This window comes from Mytilus trossulus, chromosome 2 (assembly GCF_036588685.1).
Source record: "Mytilus trossulus isolate FHL-02 chromosome 2, PNRI_Mtr1.1.1.hap1, whole genome shotgun sequence".
Lineage (NCBI taxonomy): Eukaryota > Metazoa > Mollusca > Bivalvia > Mytilida > Mytilidae > Mytilus > Mytilus trossulus.
The window spans coordinates 4690619-4709751 of NC_086374.1; the positions used below are offsets into that span (position 1 = coordinate 4690619).

Sequence of the window (19133 nt, forward strand, 5' to 3'; positions counted from 1 at the left end):
GTCACATTTTTCAAAACTGGATGTTGACTTGACAATGGTAAAACATGGACCATAAACGGGTATGTAAAATCCATGTACGTTTCCTTTACATAGCACGACTGAGCAAAGAAGCTCTTTCCACGTTATTTCTTCAACAAAATACTTGAAATGAACGTCAGATACAGGTATCAATGATAGTTTTAGCATTTTTGAAGAAATGTAGGATGCATAATTGAATTTCCCACCTGTGCACATGCGCACACGTGTTCTAGTTCATTCAACGTAGTTCTGACGATTTTTCATTTAAAACCTTTTTAAATGTTTCATCAAATCATGTTTATAAATGTATTTATTATAATTTTCATCTTTTGGACTAAATCAATTAGATACAAACCACTGAAATGTACGAAAATAATTGTGAATGGACCGAATAATTTATACGATGTCCGGTACTGAAAATAGTTTACCTGTCACCTGAACAGGTAGTTTTCAGCTATCCAACAACTAATTAGCCTTGATTAAAATTAGAAAGTATTGAAGTAGGGGTTGTTTTGATAGTAATTAATCATCATGTCACTTTTATGACTGGAAATGTATGGCTGTTAAAGACAAAAGTTTGGGTAAAAAATATCCTGAATTTATGTATTAAAATGACCAAAAAAGCCTTTGAAACTAAAAAGTAGATGACCGTTTCATGCTTTGCCCAGCCGGACTTTTACCGGACATTATACAAATGACAGGAATATATGACCGTTTTGGAAGCCTTGCCTACCTAGTGTAATTGTAAGGTGGTCAGCAGATACATTTGAACTTAGTGATAAGATATTGTCTGGGAATTTTGTGTTTGCTCTTCTAAAGTTCAGTTTAAAGGAATTTACAACAATTCATCTGAACCCATAAGGATGATTTTTTTTTTTTATTCAGCAACAATGGGGATAATTAATGTTACATACATACTTTCAAAAACTAGTTTCTGTTTACTAAATTTCAAGTTTGTCACAACCAAAAGGTAAGAAAATAATACACAATGCTTATTGCCACAAAACATAGATTAAAGTCGAATTTGGGTGGCGTCACTTTCACCATTCTATGCAAGCCGAGACATAATGTATGTGCTATAGAAATTTTCAATTTATTTGTAATTTTTTAATAAATGATCGTTTTCAATCTTGCATAAAATAGACAGTTTTGCTAGACAAGAGTTTTGATACGATTCTTATCTTCTTTTCACCCTTGGCAGATAAAGTCAGAACTTGGATCCACAAAGTAAAGATTTTCATTGGTCGCAGTTAAACAGATAAACAATTACCGCCATATTTAAACATTAGATAATTAATCATTTTCTTGAAATTCTTGGTAGTTTTGCATGTGCAAATGTAGGATTACAACATATATATGTAGTTTTTGCTTTACGCACATTGTAAACACTGGACAAAGCCATTTTTACACCTCAAAAACTTCAGATAGTACAGGTTTTGTCATTGGTTCTGAATGATGAAGTCAGAGTGGGTGTGGTCTATATCTTTTGACAGATGACACTACATTTTACACTAATTCTGTCTTAACCTTGCAAGGGTGAAGAAGTCAGTAGTAGGATTGCAGCCCTTGGTAGTGGGAGATCTGGAAATTTTTGATAAGAAAGGGCCACCTACAGTCATGTCCCTATATAATCAACCAAGGGGGAGGTGCAGGGCCATATGCCCCCTCTAAATCCTACTCTGCTTGGCTACTGGAGATTAAAATGTGATGTTGTAAGATAGTCAATAAGAACTATGGAACAAGAGTCAAAATGGAATGTATTTTAAAAGAATTTGTAAGTCACCATTCTGCCTTTCAACAATGAGCAATACCAATACTGTTTAGTCAGATATCAAATGTCAAGACAAAAATGACACAATGCGAAACAATTCAAATGAAAAAAAACAAGAATCTGATTTATGACACAAAAGAGATTTACCGGCCATTAACCTATGACAAACATTGAGATGCAGGCTCCTTAATTCTGGTAGACACGCTGAATACGATGTGTTTGTGAGCACTCAATCTTCCACTCATCTTCGCTAGCCAAGGGTTACGATCCACTCCCGCTCTCTTCAGCCTTGGCGGATTGAGATAAAATTTCTGAGACCCAAGGTAAGGATTTTATTGGTGAAGAGAGCGGGAGTGGATCCTAACCCTTGGCTAGCGAAGATGTCTTCCACTAACCTAGGACAGTAGTACAACATAAGAGCAAACTGTTAAAATTGGTTTGAAATGGCTTGACAAATCAGATTTGTACTAAGCACAAAAAACAATGCCAACTGAAACAAACAAAGGTTGGAATTGAATTTGGCAACCTTTTTGTGAGTCCTTTAAATGGCAATAAGCTTATAGTCTTGACTAATAAAACGGATACTCTTTAATTTTGAGATCATTGCTTAAGGCTTTTTACAGTCCCCTCCAGATGAAGTCAAAGGGGACTTGAGTTTGCAATCTTGTCAGTTTTCCACACTTTTTTTCTTTCATGTCTGAAGATATTGATTTGATAATTGGTATAAAGGTTTATCAAGACAATTTAGAGATAAAATTTGAATTTGTTCAGGTTTGACGATTTTGTGCAGATTTATGGTCCTTAGACTTGGAAAGTTCACTTAAATAATCAGTTTTCCTCCCCTTTTTATGCCCCAACTATGATAGTAGAGGGGCGTTATGTTTTCTGGTCTGTGCATTCGTTCGTCCGTCTGTTCATCCCGTTTTGTAAGTTTTTGATGAAGTTGAAGTCCAATCTACTTCAAACTTAGTACACATGTACCCTGTGATATGATCTTTCTACTTTTAATGCCAAATTAGATTTTTGACCCCAATTTCATAGTCAACTGAATACAGAAAAAGATCGTGCGAAGTGTCAGGTTAAGGGGGCTCGCGGGTCTAAATCATTTTTTTGTCGAGCCTGCAACTTTTGTTGCAGAAAGCTCGACATAGGGATAGTGATCCGGCGGCTACGGCAGCGGCGTTAGCTAACTTCTTAAAAGCTTTATATTTTAGAAGCTAGAAGACCTGGATGCTTCATACTTTGTATATAGATGCCTCATGTTACGAAGTTTCCATCAGTCACATGTCCAATGTCCTTGACCTCATTTTCATGGTTCAGTGACCACTTGAAAAAAAAGTTCATATTTTTTGTAATGTTGAATTCTCTCTTATTATGAGTAATAGGATTATTATATTTGGTATGTGCGTACCTTGCAAGGTCCTCATACCCGTCAGACAGTTTTCACTTGACCTCGACCTCATTTCATGGATCAGTGAACAAGGTTAAGTTTTGGTGGTCAAGTCCATATCTAAGACTGGCAGGTGTCATCTGACCTTGACCTCATTTTCATGGTTCAGTGGTGATAGTTAAGTTTTTGTGTTTTGGTCTGTTTTTCTTATACTTTATGCAATAGGTCTACTATATTTGTTGTATGGAATGATTGTAAGGTGTATATGTCTAGCAGGCAGATGTCATTTGACCTTGACCTCATTTTCATGGTTTAGTGGTTATAGTTAAGTTTTTGAGTTTTGGTCTTTTTATCTAATATTATATGCCAAAGGTCAAATATATTTTGTGTATGGAAATATTTTATGATCTATATGTCAGTCCTGCACCTTTTATTTGACCATGACCTTTATTTCACAGTTCAATGCACAACTTGTTAAGTTTTTGTGTTTTGGTCTATTTTTCTTTAACTTTAAGTAATAGGTCAACTATATTTAATGTGTGGAAGCATTGTTAGCTGTACATGCTGCCTGGCATGGTTCCTCTGACCTTGACCTCATTTTCATGGTTCATTGGTCTTTGTTTATCTATCTTGGTTAATGTTAAGTTTATGTGACAGTTGTAATAAAGCTTTTTACTTAGGACTATCAACATAATACCAATGATTAGTTAAGAAGGCGAGACATTTCTGTGTGTGCACTCTTGTTTTATTTAAGATAGGATATCGCTATATTTTTTTCTATAAATGAACTATAAAAGAAAACTGAAATAAAAAAATTGGGGTCACCGTTCATTTACGCTCACAATCTGCCATCGAAAGAAGCATACATTTTTGTAAACGTCCATTTTTCTGTTGACCTAATAGGAGAAATAGAGGTAAATAAAGGCAACAGTAGTATACCGCTGTTTAAAACTCATAAATCCATGGACAAAAAAACAAAATCAGGGTAACAAACTAAAACCGAGGGAAACGCATTAGATATAAGAGGAGAACAACGACACAACACCAAAACGCAAAACACACAGAAACAGACCAAGCATCAGACAAAATCCCACGAGAATAACAAATATAACATCTAAACTAAAAACATGAATTTGGGATAAACGAGTACCGTGCCACGTCTTATATTTTAATATCTCAAAAATAAGAGAAAACAAACGAAACAACATTAAAATGCAACACACACAGAAACAAACAATAATATAACAACAAGGATCCGGAAATTTGTTCACCTAATTTCGGTCATTTTCATACAAATTAAAAGTTGATACCCCTTTTCAAAAGATGATTGCCAAAATCACATTACTGCATGAGACTCATTATGAGTATGCTCATACTCGATCGTCATGTTCGTAGCATCAACAAACTTGTTTCACTGTTGCATCGCATTTACTTCATGATTTGTCCTACCATTTCCCAAAAATCGATCAAGGGCAATTAAGGGAAGGCAGCAGTTTAAAAATAAAATGATTTTAATGACTCAAAACGATAATATTCTCAGTTATCGCTTACGTTATAATAATAATGACCATCTTCCTGACTTGGTACAGGACATAACGATAAAAAAAGAACTAATTTACAGAAATAGCTTAAATTTTACAATTATTTAGTTTATGTACAGCTTATTCGAAAACAACAATAAAATATATAGGTCACCGATGAGTTAAAACAGATATTTCAATTTTAGTGCCTAAAAATGGCATTTTTGCACCAAATGGAGATAATTTGGAGCTTTTTCAATGATATCTACATTTTCAAAGTCAACTGGGGCCAACACAAATTGAATTTTTGGAAAGATTTTTTGTACCATATGATAAAGTAACAACTACTAAAGGTAATAAATAAAATTTGTAATGAAAAATAAATGTTTAATTTTTTTCTGAAAATTTTATACCCGCGAGCCTCCTTAAAGTTTTTGGTCAAGGTAGACTAGTTTTTTGAAGTTGGTCTACTAAACATAAAAAATGATAGAGGGAGTCGAGCATCTGTGTACCATGGACACATTCTTGTTTTCATCATGCTTGAAAATGGATATTTAGTACATAGTTCTACAGTCATAACAAGTTACAGATCAAGTTTGAATTGTGTTCCTGTCTAATGATAGTGTGTAGAATTATAGTATATATACTAGTATATATATATATGAGATCCAAATTGATGTTAGCAGGTACTTTACAATCAACAGATTTTATAGTCAATTGTTAAATAGAATTACAAAGTTCCATGGGAAACAATTATGAATGCAGAATAATATTTGTGGTTGACTGAACACAATCATTGCCAATGGTCATTTACAGACAAGCACATGCAATAGTATATAGACGATTTTTTTTATGTCATAGATTAAATCAAAGATGAAGAACTTGACTATATTAGATACTAAAATTACACCAAGTGTGCTTACACACAAAACGTTGTATTGCCGAATCTTCCAAGTGCTCTTAGTGTCCTCTTTCTTAGTCATCAGTAACATCAACAATCAAATTTATCATGGAACTAAATAGAGGCAGTGTTAACTTGATATTTAAAACTTTGAACTCTATTTGAATAGCTTCCTTGTGAACAGCAGTAATCTATCATGGAAATCATGATAGGAAACGCAAGCCCAAAATATGTAATCCATATGCTACCTAGAAATGGAAAGATCACAATTGGGAAGCCGAAATCATCTTTTTTGTCATAAAGTTTTTATTTCTATCGACCTCGTTGTCATTATCAAGATGTACAAAACTATAAACGAAATACAAATAAGATATAATACAGTTGTATTTGTATTTCGTTTATAGTTTTGTACATGAATCAAGACATTAGTTTTCTCGTCTATTTGTTTTACATTTGCAATTTCGTCGGCTTTAATAGCTTATAGCTTATAATTATGGATATTGTATTTTCCCCTCATTGTTGAAGGATGAACGGTGACCTATAATTATTAACTTCTACTACATCTCCTTTATATATTCTATATCAATTGGTATATGGTGGAGAGTTGCCTTATTGACAATTTTACCTAATCTTCTTATGTTTCTATAACATTTGTATTCGTTGATCACATCTTGTACAATACCTGTACTTCATCATATAGCAGCAGCATGATGGTATTTTACGTTGCTGATTAACGGAAGAAAAAGACGAGAAGAATCAATACAATATTAGGCAATACACAATGGTAACAATTGGCTCAATATACAAAGACAATTCATAAAAGACATAAATATATAAACAAAGGCGGATCCAGGGAGGGGTCTGAGTCCGTTTTACCCAATTTAGATTATATTAGTTGTATTATATAATTTAATCGCATTTTAAATTTTCACTTCAGGCTATATCTTCTTCCAATGTAATTTTATTTGTTCTGAGGCGTACAAGAAGCTTTAAAACGCCTGGTATTTACATTTGTTTTGTTGTCGTGCCAAGACAATAAAATCATATCATGGAATTTTCATGGGGAAAATTTGGTTTATTATATAGGAAATGACTGGAGCCTCCCCTCCTCTTTACGAAAAGTTCTGGATCCACCACTGATAAATGGCACTTACATATAGTATCAAAATGTTATTTCAGCAAATAAGTGCTTGGTAGATCTTGGTTTATAATTAGTATTAAGATAATCTTTCTTAGTTTTCGCACCATAACTTTAGTATAGTAAATAGAAATCTATGAAATTAAAACACAAGGTTTATTAACAGTTTAGGAATTAGGGGCCCAAAGGGTCCAAAATTAAACTTTGAATAATTGGGATTCTTTGATATGTCGAATCTAACTATATATGTAGATTCTTAATTTTTGGTCCCGTTTTCAAATTGGTGTACATTAAGGTCCAAAGGGTCCAAAATTATACTGATTAAACTTAGTTTGATTTTAACAAAAATTGAATTCTTGGGGTTTTTTAATATGCTGAATCTAAACATGTTCTTAGATTTTTGATTATGGGCCCAGTTTTCAAGTTGGTCCAAATCTTGGTCCAAATTAAACTTTGTTTGATTTCATCAAAAATTGAATTCTTGGGGTTCTTTGATATGCTGAATATTAATTACCATATATTTATATGTTGGATATTGGACTATAAATGGTAAATGTCCAATTTAAATTTTTAAGTTTAAGTTCTTAGACCACATTTATTCTGTGTCAGAAACCTTTTTCCATGTTGTAATTCATATAGTGTGTTACTGGTTTCTAATTGGTGCATCATGCTGCTTACAAAAATATGTTAGAGTAATATGCAAGGAAAAGGTCTATAGTTTCCTGGGTTGTGGTTATCTCTTTCTTTTTAGATACAGGACTGTAAAGAATAAATGTGTGAATATTGTCTTGTTCTTATGTTGGATTGTGTAAGTAGATATGTCGGGTATATGGCTACACGATTGAACATGATTTTGTATATAGAAGGTGTGAGCTCTTATTCGCCTTTTCTCAAGAGTTGTCCAATTAAATGTTTGCCGCATTTCAGAAACATTTCAGAGCTGCCTAGTGTTATGGTAACTGTTGCAGGTGCACCTAGCTGCTATGCACTGGACCATATCAAGGTGGTGTGTTTAAATAATTTGTAATTTGGTATGTGGGTCTCAGAGGCAGCTGCTGTATTTTAGCTTTGGTCTACCTTTGCTGCTCGGCGCTAGACCATATCAAGGTGGTGTGTTTGTAATTTGATATGTGGGTCTCAGAGGCAGTTGCTGTATTTTAGCTTGGTCTACCTATCTGCTCGGCGCTAGACCATATCAAGGTGGTGTGTTTGTAATTTGATATGTGGGTCTCAGAGGCAGCTGCTGTATTTTAGCTTTGGTCTACCTAGCTGCTCGGCGCTGGACCATTTCAAGGTGGTGTGTTTGTAATTTGGTATGTGGGTCTCAGAGGCAGTTGCTGTGTTTTAGCTTTGGTCTACCATTGCTGCTCGGCGCTGGACCATATCAAGATGGTGTGTTTGTAATTTGATATGTGGGTCTCAGAGGCAGCTGCTGTATTTTAGCTTTGGTCTACCTTTGCTGCTCGGCGCTGGACCATATCAAGGTGGTGTGTTTGTAATTTGGTATGTGGGTCTCAGAGGTAGTTGCTGTGTTTTAGCTTTGGTCTACCTTTGCTGCTCGGCGCTGGACCATATCAAGGTGGTGTGTTTGTAATTTGGTATGTAGCATAATGTGGGTCTCAGATGCAGCTGCTGTATTTTAGCTTTGGTCTACCTTTGCTGCTCGGCGCTGGACCATATCAAGGTGGTGTGTTTGTAATTTGATATGTGGGTCTCAGAGGCAGCTGCTGTATTTTAGCTTTGGTCTACCTAGCTGCTCGGCGCTGGACCATATCAAGGTGGTGTGTTTGTAATTTGATATGTGGGTCTCAGAGGCAGCTGCTGTATTTTAGCTTTGGTCTACCTAGCTGCTCGGCGCTGGACCATATCAAGATGGTGTGTTTGTAATTTGGTATGTGGGTCTAAGAGGCATTTATTTAACTGTCTTCGAATTTATAGATGTAGTTCAACCTCATGTTCTTAAGTTGTTTTTGTCTGATGTTATCATCTGGTTCTACTACTGGTAGGTCAAATATAATTTTTCGATGTAATTTGAGGATATGCCTTTGATACGCAATTCTTTTTTATAATGTTATTTTTAATTTTTTGTATATTTATGTGGTCTTTTAACTTCGTATATAATAATTTTTAAGTTGTTAACAACCCAGGGTAGGTTTTTTTTTCTTGTTTGCGATTGTCTTCTTGGAACTGTTTTTCTTGACTTTCTGTGAATGTATTCCACAGATCATCACTATGCTTGGTATGCTGGTGAATATAAGATCAAGTGTTCTGTCTCCCCTATTGGTTTTTGTCGAGCCTTCGAAAAAGCGAGACATAGTGACCCTACATTCCTTCGGCGTCGTCGGTGGCGGAGTCCACAAATATTCACTCTGTGGTTAAAGTTTTTGAAAGTTTAATAACTTGATTTTTACCAAAATTGGACAGAAGCTTGTTTTTGAACATCAGATAGTATCCAAATGTAAATTTTGTAAAAAAAAATAACCATTTTGTATTTTACTTATAAATGGACTTAGTTTTTCTGCCGGGAAATATTACATTCACTCTGTGGTTAAAGTTTTTTTTTTAAATTTTAATAACTTTTTAAAACTTTTACTTGATTTCTACCAAACTTTGACAGAAGCTTGTTTAATATCATCAGATAGTATCCAAAAGAAAATTTAGTAAAAAGAAAATTCCATTTTTTCCGTATTTTACTTATAAATGGACTTAAATTTTCTGTCAGGAAACAACAAATTAACTCTATGGTTAAAGTTTTTAAAATTTTAATAATTTTCTTATACTATTTTAGATTTGCACCAAACTTGGACAGAAGATTGTTTATGATCAAAATCTAGTATCTAGAAGATCCATAAACTATCCTGGATTTTTACCAAACTTGGACAAAAGCTTCTTCCAATCAAAAGATAGTGTTAAGAGGAATAATTTTATTGATTTTTCCCTCATTTTTGTTGAGCCTGCGATTAACAGCGAGACACTGGGTTCCGTGGAACCCTTACGATTTTTTATAAATCTGCTCAAATAAATGTTCATTCATGATGTTAAGAAGTTGTTTGAACTTAATGTCTTGTTTATTAGTGATAGCGCATGGGATATCCCAGTTCATGAGGCCAAAATTAAAGTTGCCATCTAAGAATCATTGTAGATATTGCATTTTATATTTATGCGATCCAGTGAAATTTAACTTGTTCAAAGATGGCTGTCCCATTATCATGCAGATGGAGGTCGATAACAACTTTCAACAATTAACTTTCTGGCGTTTGTCATATTCATTTCATGATTTGTACCCACATGAGAAATAGACTCTGAGTCTGTTTGTAGATCTCTGATTTCTTCACTGATAGTAATTTAAGTTTAATTTGTTGTTACTAGTTTTCAACAAGTAAACAATATTTTTATCCGGCTTAGAGGTCGATCTTTAAAAATTCCTATTCACAGTATAGTCTATTATTGGGAAAATTCTGATCATAATACAGGGGCGGATGCAGGAATTTTCGAAAGGGGGGTGCTAACCCAGGGCAAAGGGGGGTGAAAAACATATGTCCCGATACAAATGCATTGATCGGCAAAAATAAAGGGGGGTGCGCACCCCCGGAACCCCCCCTCTGGATCCGCCACTGATAATATGTCTTTATTGAGGCAGGTCTCTATAGATACATATGATGATTATTGTCAGGTTTAGGTGATATCAAGATTTCTAGGAATTCTTGTCTTTTTTTAAGTGATCAAATAATTGATGCTTCGGAATATATTTTCAGAACGGGTGTTTCTCTTTTTTACACTGAGTTCGTTTGACATGTCTGAGGACCTGTTTTTTAAGGTGTTAATGATGCTATAGATACGTCAAGTCTGATGCCTAGACTGAAAAGTTTGTCCGGCATTAGCCATATATATAATGCCAGGATACAACTGAATCCTCGGTTTATATCGATAGCGGTAATTTTTGCATGATTTGGTCTCCGTTGTGGAGAGTCGTGTCGTTGGCAATCATATCGCATCTTCTTTTTTATGAATAATTTTTTTTCCTTTTCTATAGTACAGATGGCTAGTTCTGCAGTGCTTTAATTTAGCTCATATCAATAATATTTTAGCGTACTTCTATGTGAAAAAAAACCCATACAGTACTGCAGCACTGTGATTTTATTGGATTTGGCAATTGTACAAAAATTCCTATAAAAGGAAATTATGTTACGCGCCAGTGATTGGCTCTATGTAATAAATATCGACCACAATTGAGGCCGTCTATATATAAATTGACATTTGATAAACACCAATAAATGTTACTATAAATAAAATGTGTATTCAAATTATTGTTGGTTGCCAAACGTCACGTGGTTAGAAAATGGCGAATTTCTGAAGAATCGGCTGGCAAAGATCTAATGTATATCAACAAATAGTCAGATTTATTCACCTATACACTCGTATTCAATAACACACCATTTCGATAAGGTAAATTAGATGTTGTCCGGTGTTGTACTGTTTTAAACTACTTGCACTTCCAGTTTTATAAAGCATAGCACACACGAATTTGCTGAATACACGATACAACGTCCCAGAAATCATAATATTATTGAATTTAAGAGACTCTAACCTAATATCAAAGGTTATCTAAATGAAATACAGGTGCATTCACAAGCAACACACCTTAAATTCATACAGTAGGTCACCTGGGTAAATGTTATGTCGGAGTACATAGTAAATATTTATGACCTATATAAAACCGTAATACAAAGAGTGTTTGAAGACCGAGTTTGACTCCGGAAATTACAATTTTAGGGATTTCTACTGTTCCCTTGAGCAGTTAAGGGGCAAAAATGGAGCCAAGGGAAGTTATGATTTATGAAAATTAAATTTTATTGTTATGTCACAGGAAGATGTGGTATGAGTGCCAATGAGACAACTCTCCATCCAAGTAACAATTTATAAAAGTAAACCATTATAGGTCAAGGTACAGTGTTCAACATGGAGCCTTGGCTCACACTGAACAGCAAGCTTAAAGGGCCCTAAAATTACTAGTGTAAAACAATTCAAACAGTAAAGCAAACAATATAATAATATTAATCTATATAATAACGAAAAACGCTTATGAACGACAGACGACAACAGACGACAACCATTGAACATCAGATTCCTTACTTAGGACAGGTGCAAACAATGGCAGTGGGATTAAACGTTTTAATGGTACAATTTGTACCAAACCTTCTCCCTTTTCCAAAAGTAAAACAGTAGTATAACATCACAACATAGTAAGACACACTGATTAATTGGAACGCTTCACTCAATAAAAAAATGAATTAATGAATGCTATAGTATAAATGCAGTAATTGCCATTCCAATTAGACAACATAATCCAGTTTTTAAATCATTACTTTCCCTTTCATAAACTGGACTGGTAATTTTTTGGTTATTTTTGGGCTTTTAAATTTAGGGAGTAACTTTTTTGATTTTTTGGCGGGCTAAGATGAAATATTTTCAGTCTAGCCTTTTTTTTAGCAGATTTTCTCATCACTTGGCGTCCGTTGTCCATCAGCGTCTGTAAAAAAAATTGTGTGGCGTGACCCGGCCAAACAACCAAGATGGCTGCCATGGCTAAAAATAGAACAAAGGGGTTCAATGTAGATTTTGGCTAATAACTCTGAAACCAAAGCATTTAAAGCAAATCTGACATGGAGGTTTAATTGTCTATCAAATCAACATCTATCCGCTCTGAAATTTTCAGACAAATCAAACAACTCGTTATTGGGTTGCTGCCCCGAAATAAGTAATTTGAAGGAAATTTTGCAGATTTTGGTTATTATCTTGAATATTATTATAGAAAGAGATAAACTGTAAACAGCAATAATGTTCAGCAAAGTATGATCTACAAATAAGTCAACATGACAAAAATTGTCAGTTGACCCCTTTAGGAGTTATTGCCCTTTATTGTCAATTTTTAACCATTTTTCAAAAATTTTAGTATTCCTTTACAAAAAACTTCTCCTCTGAAACTACTGGGCCAATTTAACCAAACTTGACCACAATCATCATTGTTGTCAATGATTTTTGGGTTTCTCTAAATGCATGATGCCATGTCTTTGGAGTGTCACAGATTCTTGGTTCCATATAAAGAATAAAGACTTTTCTTGACAGTTCACTTGAACACTGCCGTTAAATCCAGATGCAATACAAAACATGGGGCCATGAATGATTTTCACTGCTTTATAAATTTGCATGTTGTCTAAATCATAGTCATCATCACATGCTCTTTGAAGAGCAAGCTCTAACACCATCTGTGAAAACAAGTTAATTTTCTCTGCATTTTTTGTATTCCTGAAAATTTGGAAAATAAGCAAGCAGTCTATTCTTTAATCTTCTACTGTAAACTTTGTCTTCACTGTAAACACATTGATTCTTTATTTGCTCATTTTCCTTTTAAATGCCAGTTTACAAACCTTTTATTATATACCATTGTCCGTTCGTCTGTCTATCCGTCTGTCAGTCTGTCTGTCGTCAACATGTCAGATATTAACTCAAAAACACTGCTACCATATCATATCTATTGATGTGAGCTCACTTTCATTTTTTTATAATTTTTTGATTTTTAAATTTTTGAGTTGTGAGGTTTTATTCATCAAAATAAAGGAAATTTCCAATGCTTTAACAAATATATGAGAAACATCTTCGTCAGCATCAAAGACGGATGGTTTCCAGATAATGGCATTAGTATAAGTAAATAGAAATCAATAAAGGGCTTGCTTCCGGTTTGAATGGCTGACCACGGTTTTCCAGAGCTCCCGGAATAACACAACAATTTATAGTTATGTACAAGTGTGAAAGTCACTCCAACCTTTAAACAATTATCAAAACATTAATTAACATCTAGAAACTGTCAGATAATCTTTATACAGAAGTTTTATACTTTGCAATATGAGTAATCAAAACAGTGAAAATCCGGACAATGACAAGATGGCCGGCTCCTATGTCTCGGCACTGAAACAAAACAACAACAACTTTTCCAAAGATAATGCAGAACCAGATGCTGAATATTTCAACATCAAGCCTGTATTTATTCTTGAATCAGACATTTTCGGTAGCTCAAAACCCGATAAAAACAACTACCTAACACACACAGAACTGTTTAGATGTATTGACCTCACAATACCAGCTAGCCATCTAAACGGGCTTCAGAGGGTAATTGGAGGCGTCTGGCGCATCTACCCAGACAATGAGGAAGACAGGAATACACTTGTGGTTAATTCAATTACAGTAAGGAAAAAACGCATTGAAGTATACCCTAGAAACCCAAGATATGTACAAAAAGAGAGTCCAACTACTGTGAGAATAAGGATGAAAAATATACCACTGTCCGCCGATGATGGCCAATTGTTAAGATACCTGCAAAATTGGCACCTCAACATACTCAATTATCACAGAGAAAGATTAAGGATCGATGGGTTTATGACAAACTGTCAAACAGGTGACAGAATTTTTCATTGCGAACCCTTTCCACCCACAATTCCAAGAAACGTAAAAATTGGCAAGTACCGAGGCCTCATATTTTATAAAGGACAAATAAATGAGAACAACACAGACATTGAATGCTCCAAATGCTTGCAAAAAGGTCACAAAAAAACAAACTGTAGCAATGATTGGAAATGCAAGACATGTGGTGAAAACGGACATATCTCAAAGAACTGCATTTCTGAATTTGATAAAAACAGTCAAATTGCCTCAGAGGATTCAACAGAAGAGTCAGATGAAGGAAGTGAAAATGAATTGGAGAAAGATGAGGAGATTGTCACATCTCAATCGACTGAAAATCTCTCACATACTGATGATACTCCACAGAATAAAGAAACCAGTAATATTACCAAACTTACCAAAGATACCAGTAAAGTGGATGTACCAACACAAGACATATCTAAATCAGAGTCGGAGGCACCCATAGAACAGTCTCCTGAACAAAATCAAAAAAAAAAAAAGAAAAAGAAAAAAGTATCCAAATCCCAGGAAACAACTCACGGTCCGCTGGACAAATATCTTGAAACAACCCCGCAGCAAAAAACAGCAAAACGATCTGCAACAACACCAACCGACACTTTGCATGACCTAATATTGGCTCAACAAAACCAAGGACATCTGAAAACTCCTAACAATTACAAATTAAAACACAACCATGAATAATTGTAAATATTGTATTATATTTTTTACTTGTTTGTCTATTTTTCTTTTTATGCAAAAAAAAAATACAAAAAAAAATAAGTCAAAGTGTGATATAATTCTAGATTATATATACCTTGAAATAAGTAATAAAATAAATATTAATCATGTGAATGAAAATGTATATACAGTACATTCCGGTTATTTGCATAGCCTATTTGTCAGACGAAATTATGCAATAAAGCGGAGTATGCTTATATCCGAAATGACAAATTACGGAGTCAAATGACATCGATAGTGCAGATCAGCAAGAAGAAAGATGTACGGGGTGCGTCTAAACACTGCTAAGGAGTCCTTAGTGCACTAAGGACTTATAACATGCCACTAAGGACTAGATGGGGTGCTGTTACATGCAATTTCTTTTCATATTATGGTAGAGAATGATATTTAATGCATAAATTTCAATTTTTGTAGAAAAATAATCATAGATGAATAAGATATTCAACATTATTTAGACACGTATTTCTTTGATGTGCCGAAAATCAATGAACCGTTTGACACGTGTCATATTACATAACTGATTACACGGGAATCATGGTATTTGTTGTGTTTAATGGACAACATTGGTAAAAAAATGAATTGTTGTTGAAATACTATTAATGTGGGTTTTTTTCAGAATGAAGAAGTATTTTTTCTCAAGTGTATTGAAGGTTTTTTAATTTGATGTTCATATATTAATAAATGACAGAATACGGGCGACGACGGACATGCGTTCGAACAGGTATGGAGCCGAAACACATTATTTTGTTTCTTGTGGTGCACTTTTCAAAATTTATTTTCTTATATGGAGACGTTGAGCAATGTATTACTGGACAACACGTAATCAATAAGATAATAAACGTTTTACTACATGCAACCACCCTTGTGCGTTTGCTATGGTACTTTTTCAAAATTTCATCCTTTTTTTTAATTTACATATGAAGACGTTTGAGCAATCAGAGACGTATATATATGTCTCTGGAGCAATGTATTTGGGGACACAAAAAAATCCATCTGATAAAAAATATTTACTACATGTAACCAAACTTATTTAATGCAAGCTACAAGTAAACAGACGGATTTAGACAGAAATCATGTTTTTGAGCGTATGCTATGGTTCATTTTCAAATTTTATTATCATATGAAGAACACGTTTGAGCAATATATTTCTGGACAAAAACGAGTTCAATACGATAATAAATTTTTGCAACCAATATAAAAAATGATGTGGTAGGGTTGGTGATGAGACAACTATTCACAAGAGACAAAATGACACAGAAATTAATAACTTTAAGTTACCCATACGGCCTTCAACAGTGAGTAATTTTTACAAAGCACTCTCAACATTATATCTTTAACTTTAAATTAACAAATGCAGGAAATTATTCGTAAATATGTACTAAACACTGTGGAACATTTTGAAAAACATTTCTCTTTCATATATTAGAAATAAAACCTAATCTGACTAAAATTCGTTAAATGATTATTTTAAACTTCTTTTACTTTTAGAAGGAAAAAACAAATGTCAAACAATTTCAAATTAATAAGTACCGCCTTTGTAAACTGATATCAAACTGGTTGAAAACTAGTGGTTTTGATAAATCACAAGGACGCCACATGATTTTTTTATCAATTCAATCGTTTTTCGTACTAGTACGTAAAAAGCAGCAATAGAAAGTGGACAAATAAAAATCATGATTTATAGTTTTTTTCTCGGAATTTACTCATGTTTTAGTGAAGCCACTCGTAACGTATCTTTGTCGGAATTATAATAAAAACAAAAAAGTTATAAATATATATATTCATTTGGTCTTCATGTCTCTTATATAAACATTTTACCAAGCTGACCATACTCTTACTTATTAGTTGGCGCACATCAACATTAAAACCTATGTCAAATAACTATGTCGGGAAATAAATGAAACGAAAGCAAAATTATTTGTCCTTTTAATCATTTAATCTTTTAAATAAGAACAACACATTTTATTATGATAATCAAGTATTAATCTTTTCGATACAATTGTCAATTTCTTAAATTAAAGAATATATGATTGTTTAATCAGTTGTTATATTATTTGGCACGTGTCAATCGGTTCATTGATTTTCGGTATATCAAAGAAAAATGGGCACGTGCCTAGAAAATGTTAAATATCTTTTTTATTTATGATTATTTTTCTATAAAATTTGAAATTTATGCATTAAATATCAATCTTTAACAGAATATGCAAAAATAACACGTATAACAGTAGTCCTTCTAGTCCTTAGTGGCATTGTATAGTCCTTAGTGCACTAAGGAGTCCTTAGCAGTGTTTAGACGTACCGAGATGTACGTCCATAGTCCACTTACAACATAATGAATGCTTATTTATTCTAATAAAAGTTATTTGTCTACTGTCATACATTTTATTTCATTGTGTATTCTTTCAATAAATTTTATAAACACATTTTGTTTTTGTTTATTTATGTACCGACTTTTCCTTTACCTGAGATACAATAATAAAATTGTTCTAAAAATAGATTTGTTTCTATGACCCGGATGTACAAATTAAATTGTTACGCTTTGTTTAAAACAAACTGTTTAACAATACTACACAGTTGTAAACAATAATTGTGTAATGAACTGCCTTTGATATTCAGTATTTACCAATTACACAGTGATGTGACTCTGTTACTTTAACACCGCTAGTTTCGTTTATGCAAAGCAGTTAACAGGTGATGGGGCCATGCACGGGTTATTTGCTGGACACGAGTGTTGAAAGTGAGAAAATATAATAATCAGAAGTTAATTTTCTTTTACAAAAATATTAAAAAGGAAAGATTGATGTATAAAATTGTTCACCATATATAAATGCCCTGTAATATTTAACATAAATGTAGATCACCCAAGCTGAATTACGAAATTACACATTGGATAATGATCGATAATTAGCAGGCGTTAATGTTTTGAAAATTCACCCACAATATAATCTATGAACAATGTTTGAAATCCAATCAATAATTAACACCTTTTGAGATAGAAGATCATAGAATGGTTGTGTTTTTACAACAATCAGCTGATTGACATTTTTATGACCTCGAGGCTTAAAATAGAATATGGGAAACTTTACCTGTGTACACATCGAGGCCTTTTCTATAATCATATAAACACGAAAGATACTGTTTTAAAACTTTATTTGAATAACACACAAGTAAATGTGAAATAATAATGAAAATTATGATGCATTCAAGAAAAATATACTTACCAAATTGCCGTTTCCGGTCAAAAATCTCGTCAGTTTTAACTGAGCATATCTAGCTGGCGATTATTTTCTATGCAATAAACCGAAATGCCACTTGTAAGGCTATGCATATAACCGGACAATTTAACATTAGGTGAATGGGACATGGTTTTGTGCAGGAGAAAAGTATGCAATTAACCGAATTATGCTATTAAGCGGTATGCAATTAAGTGGAATCGACTGTATATGTAATGAACTGTGTATAATATTGTTTATTATGGAAAAGAACGATTTTCAAATAACCCCATTCCTCAAACCAATGAATAAATGTTTCTGCTCTCAATATGCGATCCAACAAACAAGAGATGAGAAATCAATAAAATTTTAACACAATGTTTATAAGCACAAAAGGAAGGTTGGGATTATTTTGGGGGTTATGGTTATATCGGTTTAGTAATTAGAGGCCCAAAGCGGCCCAAAGCGGCCCAAAACATACATTTATCTAGTTTCAGGATAATAAGTTGTGTTTAAGTATTTTAATAACTTTGAAATTGTACCACAATGTTCATATCATTAAGTAGAAAGTTAGGGATTTATTTTAAGGGTTATAGGGCAAACAATCTAGGAATTAAGGGCAAATGATACAGTTACAGTAGAGGTAATGAAGTTGCTAACGTAAATTTTTATTTTCGTGATGTCAAACAATGACTTTTTGGGAAACTATTCAGTTGTTGACTGATTTTTATCATTCAAACTTATTTAAATTGAAAACAATTTCATGGACCCCTATGTTTTAAAATGCCATTTGGTTTGATTACGTAAGAAGAACATGTGTGCCAATTTTTAGGAAAACATAGATAGTGCAATTTTTTTCTAATTTTATTAAATATAGAGCCAAAAATTATGTTTTTTTTTACATTCATGAACATTTGATAAATATGACATGTATGACACAATGTATGAGTTGTTTGTGAATAAAAAATGTATAAGTTTTTATGATAC

At 33.5% G+C, this 19133-nt stretch overlaps 1 protein-coding gene and 1 long non-coding RNA gene across 4 annotated transcripts in view; one reads left to right on the plus strand and one right to left on the minus strand.

Moving 5' to 3' along the window:
- Positions 1 to 19133, minus strand: part of LOC134706327 (uncharacterized) — a 259296-nt gene that overhangs the window by 146650 nt on the left and 93513 nt on the right. The gene's annotated exons all lie outside the window — the stretch shown is intronic.
- Positions 11038 to 19133, plus strand: part of LOC134706324 (histone deacetylase 4-like) — a 100909-nt gene continuing 92813 nt past the window's right edge. For all 3 annotated transcript variants that reach the window (XM_063565166.1, XM_063565171.1, XM_063565168.1), the window contains exon 1: positions 11038 to 11184. The gene's annotated coding sequence lies outside the window, so the exon portion shown is untranslated. The remainder of the gene's footprint in view (positions 11185 to 19133) is intronic.